The sequence below is a fragment of the Malaya genurostris genome, chromosome 3 (assembly GCF_030247185.1).
Source record: "Malaya genurostris strain Urasoe2022 chromosome 3, Malgen_1.1, whole genome shotgun sequence".
NCBI classification, from domain to species: Eukaryota; Metazoa; Arthropoda; class Insecta; order Diptera; family Culicidae; genus Malaya; species Malaya genurostris.
In genome coordinates this window covers 52937874-52963256 of record NC_080572.1, presented here as the reverse complement: position 1 = coordinate 52963256, position 25383 = coordinate 52937874, and the positions used below count along the sequence as shown (strand labels likewise).

The following is a 25383-nucleotide window of genomic DNA, read 5'->3' as shown; positions in this document are numbered from 1 at the left end:
ACTTTAATTTTCTTTTACCGCCCTCGGTGAAAGACTTAAGGACACTCCGCATTCGGCAGATCCGACAGATCCGAGCGCTCCGGCATCAACTTTACTATGGGGCGCCTTTTCAAAACTTATGATATGGGTGAGTGATAAGTTTTTGATCGTGAATATCTCTTGTTTTATTTAAAGTTTCGACACCATTTCATCTCCACGTCATCGCAGATATGATCAGCACTTTGTGATAGAATTTTCAGCAGTATGCGATAACCACAAATAACTCGAAATTAATATTTTCTAGAATGTTTGATAGGTGAAAAAGCTAGACAAGTTAAGCTGCGTAGTTAACTTTTTCAGAGCAGAATCCAGGTTCCAAGACCAGATTTTCTATTTCTTTTCCAGAAGATAGATTTAAATTTCAGTTCTTCGTCCAGAAACCAAGGCAAGAATAGAGTTCCAGATTACCAGAACTAAAACCGAATTTTAGAACTTGAGTCTAGATTTTAAATCCGAAATTTAGAACTGCGATCAAGATCTCAACTTTAGACCTGGACTAAATTTCAGAAATCAATTCTGGGCATGGATCTGAATTTTGGAACTGAATTTTGGAACTGAAGTTGAGGTTCAGACCAGGATTCAGTTTCAGAATTTTTGTTCGGAATTAAGAATTCAGCATCAGAATTGCTGATGTTCTGGAACTTCACACCGAAATCCAGGATCTTGAATCAGATCCATAATTCAATTGTATTGTACAAATTCAGCTCAAAAATGTATTCTAGAATGCAAGACAAAAATTCAGTTCTACAATTCTATGAGCAAAACTGAATTCAAGAGCTAAATTTTTTAGCAAAATTCCAGAACTGGATTCTAGAAATGAATTTCGGAGCTGAATTGTGGATCCAAATTTGACAACTGAATCCTGAACCGGAATTCTGTACATAAAATTCAGCTGTAGAAGGCCAGGCCCAGCGTTTCAGAATTTTGGTGTCGAGCCAGAATCCTGATCTCAAATTCAGTTCCACAACACAGGTTCAGTAATCAGTTCAATAATCCAAATTTCAGTTCTAAAATTCAACTTCAGAAAGCAGTTCCCGGGCTCAGGTTTCGAATTCAGTTCCAGAATCTAGCAGCCAAGTCGAAAATGAAGATCCCAAATTCAGTTCTAGCATTCGGCTCTAAAATTAGGTTCCACAATTCCAGGTCCAGAATTCAGATTCTTTAACACCAAAGAAACTGAACCACCCATTCTATTCGTATTCACATGATCCAGTTATGTTGCTGACATTACCCACCCGCCTATACATGCGCACGCCGGCAGCTCAGTCATAACCGAAGAGCGAAAAATAGATCGGCGAGAACGGCGTCCGCCATGTGCGGTTTGACCGATGACACGACCAGGCACTTCGAAGGAAAATCAGAATAAAAGTGTTCGTGAGCGATTTACCGCCAGTTACCAAAAATATAGCGACCCTTGATGGTGATGAAAATAATGTTCTTGAGCAACACTGCTTAAGTTGCTATGAACTAGTAACCAAGGAACCTCATAGTAAATAAACAAACCACTTGAAAAAGTTTTGAAACAGTTCAATTGAAATGTTTTGCCATCAGTGCCAAAATTAAAAACTCTAAATAATTCTGGAGAAATCAAGATCGAGGCAGCGCAAGGCCTGGAACTGGTACACCTGAAAAATGATATTATCAATACGACGAAGTTAGACGCTTTCACAATACGCTAACTACGAAGAATAAAATTTGGCTAACTGAACATTTTTATTTATCCCGAATTACACAATTATCTTGCACCAGAGCCAGGTTCAATAGTTGATCATGTATCAGAAAGAATTAGAAATTTGTAAGTTAATGCTACAACGTTCCTTTTGTATTTGCGCCAAGCGGAGCTGGGTGCACAATATGCAAATCTGACATTAGATGTAGTGCTGCGATAGACAGGCGTCATGCTATATCATCTTCAAGGGCTATCCAGGAACTCAATCTGTATCGTAGTCATGAAACTCATTCATGATGAGTATCAAATTATTTTAAGGAAATTCATTTTTACAGGTCATAACTCTGATCAAAAACTTAATTCCCGTGCTTTTCAAGTGTCTCAGGTTCATTAAATTTTACACTCGTTTTGCGAAGTAAAGGAGTTCCTCGAATGTCCAAAATATGACGGCGTAATGTTTTACATGTACGTTGATTAGCAATTAGGGTTGGACGATTTGGAATAAAATCGGAAGTAATGAATATACATAAATTTGACGAAAAAATTATAAAAGAACAAATTTGAATTATGTTTATAAGTCTATTCGTACCTGCATATGAAGTGAGATTCTGGAATCGATTAGAAATAAACCTCAAATATTTAAGTATCTTTGATTTTTTGCAAACGATTTACTTGCATCTCGTACAATATTGCTGATATATCGGATCGACTCAGCTTTATCATTCATTATTCGATACTACATTTTGATGATCAGATTGATAAAAGGATTCGCACTAACGTTTCAATGACTTTTCCAGTTTACTATCTTAAAACTCATTTACATAGCAGACAGCCGTCATAGATCTGATCTGAAGTCTGATTATGTTAAATTATTTAACAAACATCGACGGATATTGAAACGCTATGTGATACCGACAACGCAAAAAAAATTATCAAATACAAATGATTTTTTGGCACATACGACATCGGTCCTACAAAAAAATTTTCGTAAGTTCGAGCCCCAGCTGAACTAATCGAACCACTGCTCTTACGCGTGGTGATGCTGCAGAACTTGTAATTTGCCGCTAAATGAGATCTTCCACTCGAGGTAGTTTATTTTGTTTACATTCTTCAAGTCTTCAATATGCAGTAACCAAGGTTTGGTAATTGTTATTCAAAATCAATAATTTATCAACCTGTGCTGCCAGTTTCAATAGTTTTTCAAGAGATTTCATTTTGACATTACCAGTTACTGAGGGGTAGTTAAATTTGCGATACAGTTTCGATAGATGGCAGGTCGTGTCGTCGGTTTGACCTTTAATGGTTACAACCGAGGTGAAATAAATTTAGAGAGAAAGTTCGCATCACTGGGATGCACGATGCACGATGCACGATGCAGTGTCTAAGTGCTGCTCTCAAAAAAATCTAATTCCAAAGTGTTGTTTTTATATGTATAGTTGAAATTTTGGTCGAAACAGTTATTTGAGTGATAGTGCAGGTGTGTCAAGTGTGTGTTTAGTAGTGAGAGTGCTATTTATTGAATAATGTTGATTCGCAAAACTAAAAATGCTCAAGCGGCAGAAACTAAGAATTTACCGCCCCAAAATTCAACGATATTAACTGATCGAAACGCCATCTGCATATCAGTGTCGATGTTATCAGATTTATATGGAATATGTGAAAATCTACAAGTCAATCGTGTTTTTCAAGCTGTAAATCTTGAATTGGTCTGCAGCAAACCCATTCGCGAGTGTTTAATTTATTTTATTTTTCCAGTAGTCGTGTTTCATCCCGCGTTGGCAACAACAATGTGAATAGGAAAAAAAGGATACTGGTGAGATCGTTCCTTAGAAATATTTTATACTTTTCTTACTTATAAAGCCTTATTATATTTCTCTTCAGTTTCGAAAATCAGCTTTTGTTTAGATCATATTATTGACCAAAACATATCCGGATCTCTTTCCTTCCCTACTAACACAGCTCCTATCCCGTGATGCTCGTAGAGATATAATGGTACCCGCGGTCTCTAGAAACAACGAGTATCGGACTAAGATTCCTTTCTTTTCCTCAGTAGTAGTAGCCTTTGGTCGTAGCCGACGTCGTTATTGAGCACTTAATGACAAGTTAGGAGTGAGTGGGTATGTACAGTGAAAATGATTTGCTTCTCCCAAGCTTCATTTTCTTGGTTTATTGTACATTTCCACTCATTCGGTCAATCACGAAGTACAACTACGGGTGATCTACTTCAGCTCAATAATTATGGAACTCAGCTCATTTTCAAAATCCGGTTCCGAATTTAAAACTAAATTCTGAGCTTGAATTCCGAACCTAAATTGAGGAACTGAATTCAGTTGCAGAACCCAAGTTCCGAGTTTAGCCAGCTTTGAATTCAATGAATTTTGAAACAGAATTTAGGAATTCAATTCTGAGTCTGTATTTTGGAACTAAATCCTGAAACTAAATTCTGAATCCAATTACTGATTATCTGATGTTACCAATGTTGTTTGAGAAAGTGGCTGCTCGCCACGATGTCCGAAAAGCGAATCAGAGTTATCCAGCACAATTATTTAAATTGGGTTCCCAAACTAAGTTGCAGTTAAACGATTTTTGCAATTTAGTCAATCAATTTTTTATGCTTGTTTGTAACTTCTAATTAACCAATCCGCTAAATTATTCGTTCATATTGATACAAACAATATCTGCAACCGCTTCTAATTCCCATGTCTAATCAGTACATTTTGGAAAAGCTAAAAATGTTCGAAACAACCATCATTGACATCAGATTCCCCAAATGCTCATTTTTCCACCGATTTTGTATGTAAACAAACCGAGTTTATCCGATACATAACGGCTTGGAAAGTAACACGTGGAGCATCATTTTCATAATCTCTTGCTCCTTCCAATCCTTCTATGTGCAATTTTCCACTTCTACAGTTGAGACTGACTTTTTCTCCGCAATATGAGAGCGAGAATTTCAAACCGTCCAACATGCGAGTCACGGTGCGTGGTACAGCGAAGCAAAGAAATATGAATTCATTTATAACAGAACCAGAGCACGGCAATGATCAGTTCGAATCTGACCGGCAATCGAACCAGTCGCAATCCTCGGGTGCTAACGATAGTTTTAATAGAGATCCAAATTTCACTGCTTACGGTTAACATCGTGGTTTAAATCTCAAATTATACAACAGAAAAAAGTCCGAAAGGATTTAGATTATCGTAAACATGTTGTGATGGAATCAATCTGAACGGTGCTCGTGTTATCATAGCTCAATTGAATTTTCTGTATATGTGTGTGATTAAGTTCAATAATTATCACTCAATGATACGAAAAAGGATGTAGTGAGTCATTTGAGCGTGAATGGAAAGCCGCCCCCTTTAAAGGTGTTTGATTAGGATTTGATGCATTTGGAATTAGTTGGTGGTCTTCCGATTTTCTAAATGCAAATGAGCATGTTGTTGATTGTAACGTGTATGTGTTTGAATCATCAAGGGGAGAAAATGTGTGGAAACTGGTTCCAGTGACCAAATTTACCCAACGGAGACTGAGGCCTACAATAAAATTACGCAAAAGGATACACTCGAATGAAAGGTAATGCTGTTCATGGTGAGGAACAGAATGAGTAAAATGCAAATTAGACAAATTGTGATTTATCAATGAGAAATGCAAATTGAATCGTCGATTATTTATACGTTCAACCAAAAAAATCTGGAGAAAGTTACATCAGTGCAAATAATAAGCTTAAATACATACACGAAATTGAATTGAAACTTTTTCAATTTGTTTTCACTTCCGCGTTTTGCACATTATCAGAGAAATTTAGATGTTTGATCTATGCTGTCACACAAGTTATAGTAGCGAATTTTGTTCCAAATCTGATTATCAATTACCTTGTTCCCAATTCACAATGATTTCTAACGACTACGGATCTAATATTGTTAGAACTAGTTAATTTCACGTGAAATCGAAAAGAATTCTTAAACGAAAACAAAGATGATTTGGTATGAAAACTTACATCATGATTTGTACTTAAATCCGATACGGGAACATGTGCTAAAATAAAATGTGACATGATTAAGGGCGCCATAAATTACACTCAAGTCTCATTTTTTACAAAACGAAGTTATGTGGTTTTATGCAAACTTTCGAAGTTTTATACGGTTTTATATGCGTTTTTCATGGGATTTTTTCATGCAGCACGCATAAAAAAGGCTTTTTTCAAACGCCAAACAAGTAACTATACAATTATTTATAGACGTTAATTTGATGCCAAAATCGGTCGGAAATTCCTACAAGTGAGGATATATTTGATTGAAATTCGATGATCTGAGAGTTAGTAATTACTAACTAAATATGATTTACATAATTTGTTTCATTTAATTTCATCTCCCATTCCAAAGCTCGCTCCTTTTTCTTCTGTCCACCCATCAAATTTCGTAAACCCGATTTCCACAGTGTGCTCTTCAACTCTGTTTTAATAGTTTTGAGATGTTTTCAAGGCTGCGTCTTTTTTTTTTCATAAATACGTTTATTTCTTAAGGCAATTTACATAAGTTTTTCTTCGCCGTAGCATCACTTTTACATAGAATTCTTAACCTAATATAATACTAATATAGTAACAGCGATTTGAGTTTAATAAAACATATTCCTCTTATTTTTTAAATATCATATTAGCTATTTCGTTATTTATTATTAAATCTACTTAAGAACATTATTTGAACCAAGCGATTTACTACTATAAATTATGAGATAAGCTTAAATTTTTATACATTTGTTGTTGATTTCGTAACCTATTTTGAGTTTGTTTGTATCAGCACATCATTTTTATTAAAATTTTGCTATTAGATGAACTAATGGACGCAGTAGGAGTCAGAACTAACCTTCAAAAGGGTCAATTATTAAATTGAAACTTCAATTTTCTTTATGAAATGATAAAGAAGTTTCATGTAAGAAAGGTCACGACAAGCAAGAATGTCTCGAACTGGGACATTGGAAAGGCTGCGTCTTTATAATTGCCAATACTTTTCAATCGGGCGAAGTTCCGGAAAGTTTAGTGGATTCATATCTATCGGCACATAATCGATTCCGTGGACTCGGTACCACTTCAACACGTTTCGAGCGTAGTGGCAGAATTCGGAATCAGGCCAACCAAAGATGATTCTTTGTGTTTCATTGTGAATGACAAAAAACGAATGACAATGATTAGTGTGGGATTTTAAATTTTTTTGTTATCTACTTTTTAAGGTTTTATGCGTTAAAAAATCGATGTTGGTCCACCAAAATCAGTAATGCGGAAGAAAGATCAATTGAAAAACAGATTATGCAAAGAATTAGGGTAAAACGGGATGAATGGTTCAATGAGGTCGTCCTTAGTTCAGGCATTTGAAGTTTTTCGAGTAATATTCATACATTTTGGTGGGTTGTATTTGAATTGCTTCGGAATTGTTGTAGATGAAAGTTCAGCTGAAACTAAGCTTCAGGAAATTTGGGATAAAACAGTATAACGTCATTCATGCGATTGTTGTAACTATCTGTAATCTAATTTGTGCTTGTGGGGTTTCATACGAATTATAGAATCGTTTAGGCTATCTACAATAGGCCTCATAAGCACAACATTTATTTTCCAAAAACTTTTTGAAAAATATGATATAGTGTAAAACAGGCTAAGAATATTGGTAGTCATTCTGATTAACAACAATCCGTTCTTTGGAGTTATTCACAGGTCAGAAATACCATTTTTTTCAATTCATCTAGAGTATTACATTCAGTCTTCCAAGTAATGTAAGAAAAAGATGAGTAACTGGGACAAAACGGTCCTGACAGTTAATTCAGCGACTACTTTATGACTGGATCTAAGTACAGTATGAATAAAAAACAATCTTGATAGATGTAAACAATACAAAAAGTTGTTTTCGATAAGCCATTTTTATCGAATGCGCTCTTTCATGATTCCAAATCATGTTCATTGTAGGTATCCTTCATCAGTCATCAGATTTTGTCATTTTATTTTTGAATTCATTCGAGCGATTTTCTGACCAAGGCATCATTTGACTTGAAAATAAGGCTATGCAATCACTATGAAAGCCAACTTTTAACCGAACGTCTAATACCATTCGACTCAGCTCGACGAATTTAGCAAATGTCTGTGTGTGTCTCATAGTCTGCTATTGAATTTCATCCCAATCCGGTTTCGTAGATGCAGGATGATATGGACCATAAAAATGGAAAAAAATATGCACTCACATTTTTCAGAGATGGTTGAACTGATTTTCACAAACATCGATTCAAATGAAAAGTCTCATGGTCTCATAGCCTACTATTGAATTTGGATCCGACTTTCGGTACCAGAGTTACAGCGTAATATGTGAAATTAGATAAAAATTGTGCACCCAATTGAAATTAGATAAAAAATGTGCACCGATTTTCATAAACTAAGATTCAAATGAAAGGTTAGTTTCCAAAAAACTTCCGAATTCGAAACTAAAGCGTGAAAAGTGTAAAATTACCAATTTCATAATTTTTTTCCCAAGAACGATGGTCACAAACAGATACAAATCCCATAAAATTTTCATCTAGTTTTCAGAACTTGGGCATACAAACTAAATTCGGCACTACTGATCCCTTCTCCTGTTCCTGAAGCACTGAAAGTAGGGAAGAAAAATTCCAAAAATAGAACTCACATAAATTGACAATATGCACAACACCGATACGTGCAACGTGAAAGAAGAAAACACAACACAAACGATTCGTGCTTTGTTCTATTTCGTATACGCTATAAAGAAAACGAAACGTTGACGGATGTCTGCTACTTGTGTGTGATATTGGTAAAAGACGTTGCTGCGGTTGATAAAAATTTTAGCCTTTTTTATGAGGAATGCGACCGAAAGAATAAAAGAAATTCGACTTTTCCGATCATCTGAATCCGGTTTCGGAAGTATTGGAAATAGTGATCAAAAATTGTGCAATGGATCTTACTCACTTTTCTTCAAGATGGCCAAATCGATTTTCATAAACTTATAGGTTCAAAGGAAAAGTCTTACAATTTCATAAGGAAATTCCTAAATTTATTGTGAATACTACTTCCGGTTCTGGAACTACAGGGTAAACTGGATTTGTAGGTTTTGTTAGATTGAGTCCGAACAAACTTTCTTATTTCTATTCAATGAACAGTCGTTTTCACGAATTCCACAGTAATATTTAAAATGTTATGGGTGATATAAGAAAGGCATTATTACACCACTAGGTGAGTTGAAACAGGTTTTAAATAATAAAAGTGACATTTGGGAATCAAACCTGAAAACTTCTATAGGTACGAAAAATTAGCACTAGTTGCTAATGCTACTTCGTAATTCAACATAAACCGCTCAGCAGACGAAAAGTGATTGATATTTTCAAATCACTTATTTTACACCTTAGTACAACATTTTTACTGGCGTCTCAGATGGATCCGAATTTTACTGATGGACGAAAGTAAGTTTAAACTATTCGGGGAAGAACGGCACTCAAGAGTTTGAAGTACTAAGTGAAACACACATAAATCGAAACATTCACGAGACAATGGAGCAAAGAGTTGGTCATATTATGGTCTAAAGATACCCTTTGTCAAGATAGTTGATGAAGATTGTACCATGAACATCCCAAAATACTGAATCCATAACCTTCTCAGCTGGCTGTTGTGTCTTTAGACGCTTCGGACGTGGTTCACCGACTGCAGCCCACTCATATGATGATTGTTTTGATTCCGGAGTGATGGATCCATGTTTCATCCATTACCACATATTGACGCATCAACAACTGTGAGTAAATGCGGGCGGCACCCACTTTGAGAAGAGGTTACTCATGGTCAAATGTTCATGCATAATTGTAAACACACTGCCTTCTTATATCGTTACGGCCTTAGCTATTACATGCAATTTCTATTAACGATTGGATATAACGAATTTGTGGACTTTTCTGATGTTTTCTGAAGCTACCATCTCAATTGGACGACCAGAACGTTCACCATCATCTGTCTGGTGTCTGTACGATCACGTTTTAATTTGTCAAACCAATAACAAATGGTTCTTTTCCGTGGAGTCTTTTGAAAATTGATTCTTCCTAACCGTTATATGGATTTGACAATTATAGCGCCATCTGTGTGTCAGTCACACAAGACTTATTAAGTGATGTATTACATTCACTTGCTGATAAGTGCAGCGATACTACTGACACTTACAATCCTTTCTGATCAAGGTTAGAGCATACGACAACTAGCTTATAAAGCCAGTTTTCTAAAGCCAGTGCCCTATGCATTGAGCCTCCAATCCGGGCCACCCCGATACACCGCGAAGAAAATTACTGCGTTGATCAAATCAAACCAAATGAAATAGCTTGAATGGATTGTTAAGTGGACGAGAAATCAGTAACCAGTAAAAATCTATTTTAAAGCTCTTGAAACAGCCTGGAAACACATTCATTCATTTTTTTCAGATCCAACTTCCGGTTTGGGGACTAGGGGATAGAGATAGTATGGTGCTTGAAAATATCTATATAAGTCACGATGCACAACAGGGAAAAGCTTATGAATTGTTTACCCAATTGCTGCAAACAGATGGTTGTCTCATTTATCACCGAGTTGAGAGACAATGCTTAATTGCAACAATGGTTATTTCTTATTCAACTATTTCAGTGAGCATAGCCAAAATAATTGAAAATCCATCACAATTTCAAAAGATCAATCAAACTTCATAAATTCGATCGTTTCATGCTTTTTACTTCTTAGTGGTCTCTTGATCAGATACAAAAAGTTATAGACAAATACACAACTGACATCTTTGTATCATTCAATATCATTTCTCGCATCCTCTTGCTGGAGAAAGTAGAAAACCGTAGAAAATTGTCTTTATTTACTTTCTCTGCGGTTATTTACACGGCCACTTTACGGATTGTCCTTTAAATATTTGCATAGAAGGCTACTCAGAAAAATCCTTTGAAAGTTTACAATGACTTTGCGATAGTCAAACAAAGCGAGAATGTCGTTGTTACTTTGTTCAAGATATCTGGTCACACGGAAAGCTCATCAATCATAAAATAGCAACACTGCAATTGTTGCTTCCTGTCTCGATTGTTTCAACTGAAAAGTCATTGATTCCACTAACATTTCTGTTGATTTTCTCAAAATCAAATAGTTGAGAAATAATTGTGATTTTCAAATACTGTCAATTATCGATGAACATTTCGAAGGGTTGCAAACTTTTATGAATCAAAAGATGGTATTTATCAGATGATTACTGTACTGCATGGTAATGAGACTTTTTGAACGGTTTCCTAACCAACGTGAAACTGTATAGAGTAATCAATAGGAAATTAAATCTATTAACGACAGCTTTCCGAATCTATTTACAATGTTGATATACCACTTTAGGATGATAATAAACAAAACAGAAACACAGGTTGGATAACGAAAATTAGGATGCCATCTACTCTACTGATCACTTCAATCATACAAAACTTTCCACTTTGCTCCACCTAACGATTCCACATAACCCGCTAAGCAATTAGCATTAACTTAAGAGACGGGTAGGGTCATTTATTATTTTCTTTGTATTTTCTCATAGTAAATCATTTCATGAATATTCTGTGAAGTTTTCAAGCCTATCGGAACAAAACTCAGCAAGTTATGGGCCTTTATCTTTGCTTATCCTATACTGCGTAGAAGTAAGAGCTCGGCACACAGGACCAAAATTTCTGTTTCGATCGACTTAAAAACTTGACAAAACATTCTTGAAATGTTTCATTATTCAAGTTATAAAAGAAAAACATGTTTTTTGAAAATGTTTGACCCTACGGGCTCCCTTGAGTAATAAATTGTTTCCATTGATTCTATAGACAAAAAACTTCAAACGCGTTTTTCTAGAAAGCAGGTTTTGAAAGTCCGTGTCCATCGTCATTCAAAAACTACTGAACCTTTCAAAAACCCCAGACCAGACCACAGACCATGTAGTGGAATTTGTTAGTACGCATTTGTTTGAAAGTTGAGAAATTCCGCAACTGTTTATCTCTGTGGCAAGCCCCATACCTTCTATTAAGAATACGTTGTTGGACATTTTAAAATATTTGGTGTATATTGTTGAACAGAATCCTACGCTTATATTCATAATCCAACACGACATGAATAATATAATTAATATAAGATAAGATATTGGTAGGTGAATCGCTAAATTATCACTACTGTATGGAAAAACCAATACATTCACATTTATATATTGTGGTTTCGGCATATCTTCACTTTAAGGTAACATTTAATAACCCAAACATAAACCCAAGAACGACACCGTGAAAACGTCATATGTAAATGAAACGGTTTATCCTCATTTACAAAAAGAGTTTACCAAAGATAAACTCAAGATTGAATGCTTGGGAATCGAAGTTGAAACCATTCATGTAATTTATTTCATCGCTGGAGCATATTTGCCATCCCAGCGAGTTTAACAAATCAGAAAAAATTTGATTGAGTCAATGAAGATTGTTTTGTAGAAGCGCTAATGTCAAACTAATTTATATATATATATATATATATATATATATATATATATATATATATATATATATATATATATATATATATATATATATATTTGTTTCGATTACAGAGGTTTTAACCTTAAGGTCATTCGCCTCTTCGGACCAGAAAAACTTTCTGACCCTATGTGCGGGGTTTGGAATCGAACCCAGGCGGGCTGCGTGAAAGGTCTTACCCATCACGCTATACCCGTCCCCTCTAATATATTTTCCTTGTTTTCTAATGATTTAGCGCACATAATAAGTGGCCATGAAATGTTCAATATGATTATCATAATGGATTTATTTATGCCTGGTACCTGAACAATATCCACTTTATTAGAGCCGTAAAGTACGCGTGGCACTTTTTGGAAACTTGAATATACAGAACAAGAAAACTTTCTCGCTGCTTAAAAACTGTACAAGGAACTGCTTCAAAGTTTATTGTGTTGCATCGGGTGAACATTCAAATATGAGTAATTCCTAAAAACGGACTGTTCAGAATGGTTTGTATGCTTTGTATGTATGTGTTAAATTTATCAATACACAATTCTGGTTAGTGACCTTTTTTATCCATTACCGAAAGCAAGAATCACATCTGGAAGAGAAAGCGTGGCAACTTATGTCCACTATGTCGAAGCCATTAAAGAAAGATTTTTTATTGACTCAAAGGAAGGGATGACAATTTATGCATTTGCTCAATTTTTTCTTAACAGAAGTGTTTCACATTTTCACATAAATTTCTGGTGATATTTCTTTTTTGAGCTAAAGCGAATGTGTGTCAAATTCCGTTGATTGTAGGGTAAGTAATCAGAAAAATAATGGAGATATACGTTAATTACTTAGTCGTTGACAATTCTGCTGTCCGAAAACGTAAATTCGAACAAATAATTTTTGGGAGAGACGGAGTTCGAAGGGTCAGTTAGTATTCCAATAAATATTTAAAAAACAGTCCTCATGATTGTATTTATGTGGCGATTCTCTGCTCAGTAGGAGTGAATTTTTATTTAGTTTTCGTAAGAAGAAATTTCGCGCCAAAGCATATTCGGAACTCAAGATGGAAACAAAGATAAATTCAAGATTACGAAGTACCATACACTGATAGAAATAAGTATTCGTCATTTGCACGCTATAGGTTTTTTAATCACTTCGCTTAAATTATGTTTCTTACAGACATAAAAATTCATGTGTAACAGGTTCTTCAAATACTGCTTCACCTGTTTTGCATATTTTAATAAATAGACATTGTTTATTGTTACTGGATAAAATACATACATACAAGTATTCGTTCCAAAAATTAGATGATTGTTATTTTTTGGTCGAAAGATCTGGTAACACTGCAAATGACATTTTTCATATACATATTTGTGGAAACGAGGACGATTATTATGAACTTGTTCAGGTTAAACAAAGGTTCAGAGTACAGGGTCCGCCATCTAACTTTTTTTTAACTAGCGGTTATTTCGACATTGCACAGTGGTTCAAAAGCACAATTTCACGCTCTTAATTGATAACTCATAGGAACGTGGTTTTTGAGGTACAGTATCTTCAGCAAAGTTGCTCAGAATGATAGACGCCATCTTTCGGCAAATTTCATTTATGTGATTAATCCCCCTAAAAGTGAGATAAACATTTTATTTTAGCTCAGGGCCAACATAGGGGCTAAGTTACTTCGACAAAGTTGTGCAAAAAGTTATTTCAAACAACTTTATTGAAGGTACTATTCCCGTACGTTGAGTGTAATTCAAGATATAATGTATTTTCTGAAAAGGGTGTCCAAAAACCAGTTTTTGTAAGAAAACATATATATTTTCAATTTATATGAGTTTTTCGTGTTATACAAAGTTTTTCATCTTTAAAAACTACACAACTTTCTCGAACATACTATGCTGCTATCATTTCAGTTTAATGAAATAGAGCAATTTTTCATGTTTTTTTAAATAAAATTTCAACTTGTTTATTATCCAAAGGCGCAGGAAGGTGCAGATGAGACTACTTACATATTAAAGTACTTCAAAAGAGCTTTCACACTGTGGTTGAATTACTCGTCTGCGATCGTCTGCAGGCTAGATATGTTCTTTTCAAATATCCTTGTCCTTGACATTTTCAATGATAAGGTTCATTGTATTTCAGATCAGATTTCAGTATATATTCGTTACCATGGAAACTCTTACAATAAAAGGTTTTTATGGACATCGAAGTTCACAAATAGAAAAGTTTAGTAATAATTACAGGCGGTTTTTTTAAAGTAACTGTCCGACGTTTTTTAAAAAGTGAGATAAGAAGCCATAAACTGTGGATAAATATCTTATATTCATCAATTAAAGTGGAGATCGATACATACGTTTCTTTTATACAGATGTCGGGAGTATTATACACGCGAGCAATCCAGATCACTTACGAATCGAGATCCCATGAATTGGTAATTAGTTTCAATGGATCCTTTGGTTACAAATATTCGTGAATGGCCAAAACAGTCCAAGAAGAATCTGTCGAGTCTTTTAGCTGGTTAAGAACATTGCCAGCTATCATAAAATAAATACAAATAACTGAAAAATAAGTTTTGATCATACTTTTCTCTACCAGAAGATGACATAACTTAATTCGATTTGATGATGACTTTTTTGAAAGTCGTGACAAAACAGTTACTAAACTAATCAATTTATAGACTTTAATGTGCACAAAAAAATAATATTTTGTGGCAAGTACCATAGTAATGAATATATACTGAAATCTGACCTGAAATACAATGAACCTTATCATTGAAAATGTCAAGGGCAAGTATATTTGAAAAGAACATATTTCGCCTGCAGACGATCGCAGACGAGTAATTCAACCACGGTATGAAAGCTCTTTTGAAGTACTTTAATATGTAAGTAGTCTCATCTGCACCTTCCTGCGCCTTTGGATAATAAACAAGTTGAAATTTTATTTAAAAAAACATGAAAAATTGCTCTATTTCATTAAACTGAAATGATAGCAGCATAGTATGTTCGAGAAAGTTGTGTAGTTTTTAAAGATGAAAAACTTTGTATAACATGAAAAACTCATATAAATTGAAAATATATATGTTTTCTTACAAAAACTGGTTTTTGGACACCCTTTTCAGAAAATACATTATATTTTGAATTACACTCAAGTTACGGGAATAGTACCTTCAGCAAACTTGTTTGAAATAACTTGCTGCACAACTTTGTCGAAGTAACTTAGCCCCTATGTTGGCCCTGAGCTAAAATCTCACTTTTAGGGGGATTAATCACATAAATAAAATTTGTCAAAAGATGGCGTCTATTAGGGATGTCCGATACCGAGTCGATACTTTGAGGTATCGATACTTTCTTTCAAGAATCGGGTATTTTTGGTATCGATATCGCATCAGAGCGATACCGTTAGTATCGATACTTTTGGTCTCGATACTTATAGTATCGGAACAGATTAAAGTCAATTCCCATTACAACGGATTTTTTTTGTTTCAATTATAGAGGCTTCAACCTTAAGGTCATTTGCCTCTTCGGACCAGAAAAACTTTCTAAGGCTATGTGCGGGGCTAGGAATCAAACCCAGATGAGCTGCATGAAAGACATCGATTAACCCATCCCGCTATACCCGTCCCCAAAGGAACATTTTTTTCTAGGGGTTCGACGAAGCGCCAGGCTCGTGCATAGATTGGTATGACGTAGACTAACCGTCGTTTAAATTCGTTCTCGACAATCTCGCTTCGTAACCCAAGTGCACTGAAGGAGAGTGATATGAGCGAAAACCATCAACAAAATACGCACATAAAGGCCATACTATCAGAGGATTCAATCATTTAAATTTTTCATACACATTGCTCTCCCTTTCAGTGCGCCTTTTGGACGACGCGAGATTGTCGAGTACGAATTTCAACAACGGCTAGTCCACGTCATACCAATACATGCGCGAGCCTGGCGCTTCCGTTCCGTCATTCCCTGGTTCCTTCGTAATAGCAATAGCAATTGTTTCTATTTCTTTGCGTTTTGCCTTCGGCTCATCAGTGCTTAAAGCAGTTCAAATTGAACTGTCATCTTGCGCCTAGTAATTCAATTTAAACCGCAAGCTTAGCACTGATGAGCCGAAGAAATAGAAACAAAATATGTGCTTTTTACACAAACCAACAAAACTCCTAAATGTTCAATAGGAATTGGATTTTATTGTAGTATCCGTGTAATGACATAAGGGTTATGACATGAAAATTTTTGAGAAAATAAGTGAAATGTGAAATCATGATGGCTCCAACACTCCAACAGTGGCTTGCGCAAATTCTGTGGAGTGGACCAAAAGTCACGAAAGGTGAAGTGGAAGAAATATGCGTATACTAGTGGAAAAACCTTTCTGTACATCATTAAATAATGCCACAGTCAACAATTTTATTTTATTTCGAAATGATTGCTGCTTAAGTATCAATTGATACTTACAGGTATCGATACTTTATTGCCTTTTGATACTTTGTATCGATACCCAAAATTTTGGTATCCCGATACCCTACACGGAACGCCCGAAATTAGCTCTGCGCCTAATTCGTATTACTGTTTTTGAATTAGTTGATTTTAACAACAAAATTTCCAAAATAACTATAAAATTAGTTAAAATTTAGAATTTACTGTGCTGAAAAAAACTCTTATTTTTAGAGAATGTGTTTAGTTGGCGAATATTCTGGACACAAACCAGTAATATTTCAATCCAACACGAAATTCTCATTGACAACTAATTTCGTTATTAAAATCAGAAACTTTGATTCTATTTATCTATCACCGTCATTACTGAAGGACAGCAGTGTCAAAGCAAAACAATCCATTCAAAAGCTAAAAGGGACAGTCTTGTTGAAACTGCTCGCAAATTGTTTAGATGTTTTTCGCATGTGTTACGATATATCCCTATATAAATTTCTAAACCGATATGTAAAAATGACGTAAACTGTTAGTGGAAAGTGTATTTGTTCAGAATTTGTGCGCAGTTGAAGCGATTGTGGGTAATAATGTTTTTACGCGAAACAGTGAAGTGAGTTTCGAATGTTGCACTCTAATTGTACACGTCAAATGATGTTTTTTTGTATCTTCTCATTCCGGGCTACGCCTTCCGGTGTACTACTTGTATTCGGTTTTTGTTTTCCGAGTGCTCAAAGTTTTCAGTGAAAATGAAGAAAACAGTGATTTAGAAGAAAAAAATTCAAAAAGATGTTTATGTTTCGTTTATGTCTTTTTCTCCAATACAACATCGTATTTATACCTGCCAATATAGAAAAGACAACCGCGTCAGAAATTTTTTCGGCAGTACTGTGCCATCTAGTGGCTAGTAGTAATTACGGTGTTACCGCTTCAGTGACAGGGCGCCACATAGCTGCAGATTGCAGAAGCCAATTCAACCATTCATATTGGTTGAAAACAACATTTTATTTCTTTAATTCAACTAAAAAATTAGTTGAATGGAAATGAAATGTGCCTTAGCTAAGAAATGACAGTACGTTTAATTTGTGAATTCAACTAAAAAAAATAGTCATTTCAACAAATATTTTATTATTATTAAGGGAATGAGAATAAAAAATCTAAATTAGCTAAAGTAAGATTTTTTTAGTTGTCTCAAAAAATAACTAACTAAAATCAGCAAATCAACTAAATTTTTCGCGAAAATGCTGATTTCGGTCGTTCCGTGTAGGTATCGATACTTGACCTTCCGAGTACCATCCCTAGCGTCTATCATTCTGAGCAACTTTGCTGAAGATACTGTACCTCAAAAACCACGATCCTATGAGTTATCAATTAAGAGCGTGAAATTGCGCTTTTGAACCACTGTACGTTGGTAACTTTAATGTCACTTCTGATTTGACAGAAACTTAGTTTTATTCTTCCGCTGAACGAAAATGATTGTGTATACGCTTGAGGAACGCATGAAAATAGTGCAGTTTTACTTTGAAAATCATGGTAATGTTCCGGAATGTGTGCGAAAAAAATTATCTTCTCGGATGAGGCACATTTTCATCTCGGCTGGTATGCTAATAAGCAAAATTGTCGCATTTGGGGGACGGAAAACCCGCACGTTATCATGGAGAAGCCGATGCATCCTCAGAGAGTGACGATTTGGTGCAGATTTTAGTCTGGCGGCATCATTGAACCATTTTTCTTCGAAAATGAGACAGGAGCCACCGCCACGGTCAATGGCGAGCGCTACCGCGCCATGATTAGCAATTGGTTCTTCCCGTTACTTGAAGAGGAAGACTTGGATACCATTTGGTTCCAACAGGACGGCGCTCCGTGCCACACAGCCAACGCTACGATCGATCTTCTGCGCACAGTCTTCGAAGATTGAATTATCAGTCGAAATTCGGATGTCGTTTGGCTTCCTCGGAGCTGTGTTGGAGAATTGGTGTTTATCGATGGGATCATGAAGAAGGAACAATATTTGAACATTTTGAAGCAAAATATGCAGAGTAATGCAAAAAAGTTGGGTACAGGGAGCGATGTCTATTTCCAACAGGACAATGACCCTAAACACACCGCAGAAGTTGTACGTCTTTGGCTTCTATACAATACTCCTCATCAACCTAAATCAACCCCTCAATCACCAGACATGAATCCAATCGAACATCTGAGGAATGTGCATGATCGGCGTGTTCGTGAGCATCACGTTACTTCACAAAAGCAGCTTAGGAAAATTATTCGGAATTAGGAATGGCAAATTATCTGAGTCCTCGGTATGTAAGAAATTGTTTCACTCAATGCAAATCGCTTAAAAGCGGTAATTGCACAAGGGTAATTAAACACCAATTATTATTTGTTTGAATAATTTACCAGGTCTAAGAATATTTCCTAAGTGTTGAATACTTTTGTTCGGTTTAATATGAAGTTTCGGTTAATGCTTATTTAACAAAGTCTTTTTCGGTTTATTTTATGATTATTTAATAATGGGTAGTGTGCAAAACATATAGTTGTTTTCTTTGACTATTATATTTTATTGATAAAATAACGCATTATATAGAGGAACAACAAAATTACATACGAATGACGAATACTTATGTCCATCAGTTTACAAATCAATGGAAAATTCAATTCGTGTTCGCATCCCATCCGACACAGTCGAAAATACAGTTTAACCACCATCAGTTGATCTCTTGAAGTAACAAAATATCTCTTTCAATAGTGTAAGAGTGGCCTTCAAATGAGGTTCATGTAAACATTCGAATTGGTTCAAGATAATAGATGAAAGAACCAGATAGCTGAAATATCAATCACAGAATACACATAAATTAATTGTTTCCTCCTTCAGTTTTCATTTTTGATACTTTACTTCATTTATAATTCTATTCGTTCGAACTTGCTTACTACCAAGAGCGAAGGCAATGAAGGAGCTACACCACTTGGCACTCAAAACTGAGCAAGCAAAACTTCAAATGACTAGGTACGATTATTCAACTGACGATGAATTCCGGGAGCTTCACTTGAAAATGGCAGCAAAAGTCAAATGAATTAGTAGGGATGTACTCACGGTCAGCGGCCATAAATTTCATTTTCATCTTATATTATTCGATTGAAAATGAAGTTTTACCGCACTGGTCGGCACTACAGAAACAAAGGCAATACAGTGTAGTGAATAATGGAGTATACGATATAGCAAAGTCAAGAAAAGTCTTGGCATTACATTCCTTTTGTGGAATTTGGCCTTTCCGTTTCAACAGACTTCGCAGCCGATTCTTAGTTTACAGAATCATTGCATGGCTAGTACTATGGATCCTACTGACACTAAGAACCCTTCCAGGTCGGGGCTCGAACATAGGACAACTGGCTTGTAAGACCAGCGTCCTATGCATTGAACCGCCAACCCGGGACGCATACGATATAGGCAAATGCAATTTACAAAGGCCTGAAACTAGGCCTACAAGATCAAATTCAATTTTGCATTGATTTCAAACGCTGCTAAGGTAGACCAGCAGTAAATGAAATTGAAGTTTTACTTAAGGAACGAATGCATCTAGACGTTAATGATATAAGTTAGATTCAATTACACAAGGCGTCTAACTCTATGTACATTATGTTTAAACGTGAAAGAGACGCAATTTCATTCGCTTCGATTAACAACGTTGTGCACAGTGTTGATCACGACAATGTTATATATAAAATCCCTGTGTACATAAACAATGCCATAGAAGTACGCGTACATGATCTCTCCCCGCAGACCAGCGATCAGTTTGTTCGGGAAAATATGTCGCAGTACGGTGAAGTTCTTTCCATCGAATGGGAAATATGGAAGAAATTTTCCCCCAATATTCGGACTGGCGTGCGAGTGGTACGTAGGTGACTACATAAGGCAGTTTCATCGGGTGTGGTCGAGCCGGGAGACATCCTTGTAAAACGCTTATTACCTATGAGGATCAGCTGATTACATGTCAGTTTTGCGAACATCATATATAACATTGTGGTATTCTATTCACGATGTTTCTCTTTGATTCTTGAAAGAAATCAAGGGATTGTTCCTGTCGTTAATCGAAACCCGGGAACCAAGATAGCCGAAATCGGTTTGTTTAGATGCTTACTGAAAACGGCTATCGTTTTCAGTCCAGTTTAGAATATTTTTTAAGGTTTTTGTTTCGCCGATTTCCGGGATGGTGTACAATATTTAACACATTTTACAAGTTCTTATTCTAGTTTGTCAAAATCGGTTCAGCCATCTCCGAGAAAACCTACTGAGATTATTTGACACATACACACAGAGACATTGCTCAGCTTGATGAACTGAGTCGACACTAGTCAAGCTTTCAAGTGATTGCACAACCTTTCTATATGAGAAAGGCAAAAAATATCTTTGAAATGAAACAAAATAACTTTAACTAACCTAATATTCAATTAGTGTGAGACGTCCAAGGGGACAGTCGCTTAACACAACCTATGTTGTGCCTCTAAAATATACGCGTGATATACTGTGAATTTAAGCGTGCCACTCTGTGCCCCAATTTTAAAAGCCCTGTAATGAAATCAAAAATGTGGTATACGGGCAGCCTGAACGATATAATCAATCAATCACTTAAGCGGTAAGGTAAGGTGTTCCGATTATTTTTTTGACAAAATTTACTTCATCCATTGCAAACTTAATAGCAAGAAGGGATAAAATTTTCAAATTCACTTGTGTTTATTTTACCGTTGGCATAACAATGATGAGTAGTGCAGGTAATGCGATGGAAAGAGCTACATGTCAAAAGTGAGTCTGTGTGTGCCGCACCCGGTGGAGACGTCTCAATTCACATTAGAAGCAATCGGATCGAAAATTACTTTGCACAAAACTTGTAAACATGTTTATTTTTTCGGTATTGTTGTGCAACCATAGTATTTTGCTTGTTTATCCACAATTCATAACAAGGAGCTAATACAAGTATACGATTACGGAGTTTTACGGTTCACGATTACTGAACAAGAAATTTTGATTGATTTGTATGGTACTTCGTAATCTTGAGTTTATCTTTGAGTTTACTATGTTTTTAATTTAACAATATTTTTAATAATATACACTGCCTCTGCTCTAAGATACCGAAGACTTTTCTTATAAGTACTTCAGAATAGGATAATTTCTTTAATTATTATAATGTTGTGTTTGGGTCACATTGTCGTATATTTTTCATCGCAACACAGTTTACTAATTGAGAAGTTTATGCCTTACAATGCTGGAATACCAAATACATTCGATCAGGCGAACAATAATTTTCATTTTGCTCAAATGTCGACTACTGAAGACAAACTGTATCTCCGAATTCCAGTTCCAAATGCTGTGTGATCTGTTTTAAAATTCTATTAAATGTTCCTTTGCTTCGTCATTTCCTCTACAAAAAGAAAAGTAAAAAAAGTATTTACGTGGCACCTGTCAATCCTGAACCGTATAAAAAGAGTGGATGAATGATGTTTCTAGGTTTCAGCAATTTCTCCTAACAACCTGCCTTCAATTGAACGATAGCCCTATCGCCGAAAGTGCTTCTTCAAAACGGATATTAAACCTGTCAAAACAGAATGATAAAATTCTACAGGACGATATAATACCCTTTAATTAAAAACATGACCGTCACAGTAATGTTCTCATTGTGAATTAGGTCGAAGGTTAAGTGCAAATGTTACGAATAAACCCTACACATTATTCAAGTAGCAGAAGGTTCTCATACTACACAAAGAATCCATTCTGATGCTGGTTCAACGACAAATAGAGTATAGATTTAACGCAGATTGGTTTCTCCTGAATAATATAGCCACCTCTCAGAATAATAACACCGATGATGGCATTAACTTCAATCATTGAAGTAATAAATCTGTGGAACAAAGCTTTTTTATTTAATTATTATAATTATTTTTTGAAAAGCGTTACCTGTAAAATTGTTTTACCAATGAAGCGACAACTGCAGACGAAGCAGCTGAAATTCTAAAATCCCCTCTACTATTAGACTTTCTGACAACTCACTTACAACCACAAATGCACACCACAGATTGGTTTGTTTTCATCAGGAAACGCATGCATTAAACACGATTCAGACGATCAATCAACCTCGGTCGACGTCAAAATTAATTTATTAATTTTTTTAGTCGTATATTGCTCACGTACGCGACGTTAAAATGTTCCTTGAACTTGACGTAGTGTCCTTTCATGTGAATTGCTTACAATTAATGTTGTTGTTCCGTAATCGTTCGATGCAGGTGATAGTCTCCTGATGGTACGTGTGAATCGCTTTTACATATTGTTTTATTTTCATCAGGAAACGTATTGGCCACCCATTTTTCACAAGGGCCACCGTTTATTTTTTACCGGGTATAGAAACCTAAATAAGCAAGCAGCGATACAATTTGGGAACATTTATCCGCGCGACTCTAATGGTTAGCTAGGAAAATGAAGCTCCTACTATGCAATGGTTGGAATCTACTGGTCACTACTGAATACATCAGAAACATCACTGGAAAATCGCAAAGCATTTGCGCTATTGTTTTGCTGCTGCAATGTGACTTCAACTGTGTTCCATCAAATGTACAAAGTACGGCTGTTCGAAAACCAAGCAATGAGTTCTATCCGGTCGCAATTCGAAGAATCTTGAATACGTAGAATACCTGTTCGGACGAAATGTGAAGCTATGCCTTTCACCTCACTGTGCCTTTCATCGTTTAAAGCAATAACACAATGAGAAAAGTTGGAATGAACAATCTCTATCCATCGTGCATGAGACATTGAAAGCTATGTTCTGAATTCCAACGAAATCATAAATTCATCACTCGAGTCTCGAGGGTTATTTATACACCACAATGTTGATATTACATTAATCTTATTATCGAACTGCTTTGCCCATATCCTATCCCGAATAAAATTCAATTTCACAAATACCATCAATGTCAAACGCATCCCCGACGAGAGTCGGTTTCGCTTTACAGAAGCATGAGCGTAATAAGCTATCGAATACACCCTACTAAAAATATCAGCTAGCCATACTAGACTACAGGAAAAATTACCCTCCAGAAGAAAAGATAAAGCACGTGGCAGAGTAGGTTGAACCGGATCACTACTTTTTACCTTTCTCTTATAGAAAGGCTATGCAGTCACTGTGAAAACCTACTTTTCAACCGAGGCCATGTCATAAACAATTCGATTCATCTCGACGAACTGAACCAATGGCTGTGTGTATGTGTGTGCATATGTTATTTTAAATCAGAATATTTTATTTTAAATCAGCGACTATTTTGATTTCCCTTTGATTCAAATACATTTGATATTTACTTCAAAGTAAATATTTTTGTTCCTACATGCACAGAAATAAATAACATGAAAAATAAATTCAAATGTATTGTGCTTCGAATTCAAATATATTTCATTTCAATTTGGATCTAATTTCATTTCACTTGGAATTAATTATTATTTTAAAAACGAATTTTTGACTGATTATACTGAATACAATAATCATCGTTGTTTTAAAGAATAAGTAATTGATATAAATAATAAAACATTTTGATATTAATTTATATTTGTTATTTCAATAAAATAACAGTTTCTTAAAAATAATTTTTCACCCGTTTTTAGCAGAAAATAATCGGATAAATATCTAGATTGTCAATTTTAACTAAAATTCTTCTTTTGCTAGTGCGAATGACTGCAAATAATCATGGTACTCACGAGACTCAATACAAAATCAAATCAACATTAACTGCTCATTGCTATCTAAAATAATTTTACCTATCTCGAGAATTTTGATGTGGTAACCATAATAAGTGTTCAAATAAATTTTGTTTTTGAAAACCATTACGTTTTACTTACTTAGTTATTACTTCCTTGAACACGTTCGTTTATCCGTTTGAATGAAGTAGCAAACTGACCGGTACATGCAAAATTAAATCTTAGCAAAAGTAATGCTAAATATCTCAAAATCAACTAATAGCAATGTTTGATTAAAAGGAAATATTTTAGAGTCAATACTCTCTGGCATTTGGACGGAAAATTTTATGCATCATGCATGAATTTAAAGCTGAGATTCAGTATATTGGATTTAGTTGAATTCAAGAGTCAAAATATTCAATTCCAATATATTGTATTACTTGGTATATGCATTCGAAAAAAAAAATATTAGAGCATAGTTTTTATTTTGTATACATTTAATGTACTGTAACAAGCATTTGAATCAAATATATTTCAGCTTTCATTCAAAATAAAAAAATCAAATTTCAATATATGTTAATCTAACATGCATTGCCATACATGGTTTTTAAATTTCGTCCGGATCCGATTTCTGGTTCCGGTATTTCAGGGTGATAAGAGTTAATGAAAATAATGTCATTCATTTCATTCGATTTTGACAATCAAATTTTCATAGAATCAAATTGAAACCAAGGATGGCTTTTATCGTATCAAAGAACGCTCACCAGAAACTCTTCACACGATTGAATCAGTGCCATCAGTGCCATCAGTGCCAACAGAGACGGATATCATCGCACAAACAAAAACCCGGCATGGCTCATTTAACATAGAATAGACATCAGTGCGAGAGCGGATTTCTCTCGATGACGTTTCTGAGAATCAAAGGTTAGCACGCTGCTGTGGGGATCCTCTCTGAAGCAACAAACGGTCGCTTATTCTCGTTTCGCGATCCGATTCTATACAGGCAGTTGATAGAATCATTTTACTATTGCCGCTT

The 25383-nt window shown here is 35.3% G+C and overlaps 1 protein-coding gene across 1 annotated transcript in view; it reads left to right on the top strand.

Annotated features, from left to right (window-relative positions):
• The first annotated feature begins 4743 nt into the window (after positions 1 to 4743).
• LOC131436057 (substance-P receptor-like) overlaps positions 4744 to 25383 on the top strand; it is a 49390-nt gene continuing 28750 nt past the window's right edge. Inside the window, exon 1 of the mRNA XM_058604505.1 lies at positions 4744 to 5279. The gene's annotated coding sequence lies outside the window, so the exon portion shown is untranslated. The remainder of the gene's footprint in view (positions 5280 to 25383) is intronic.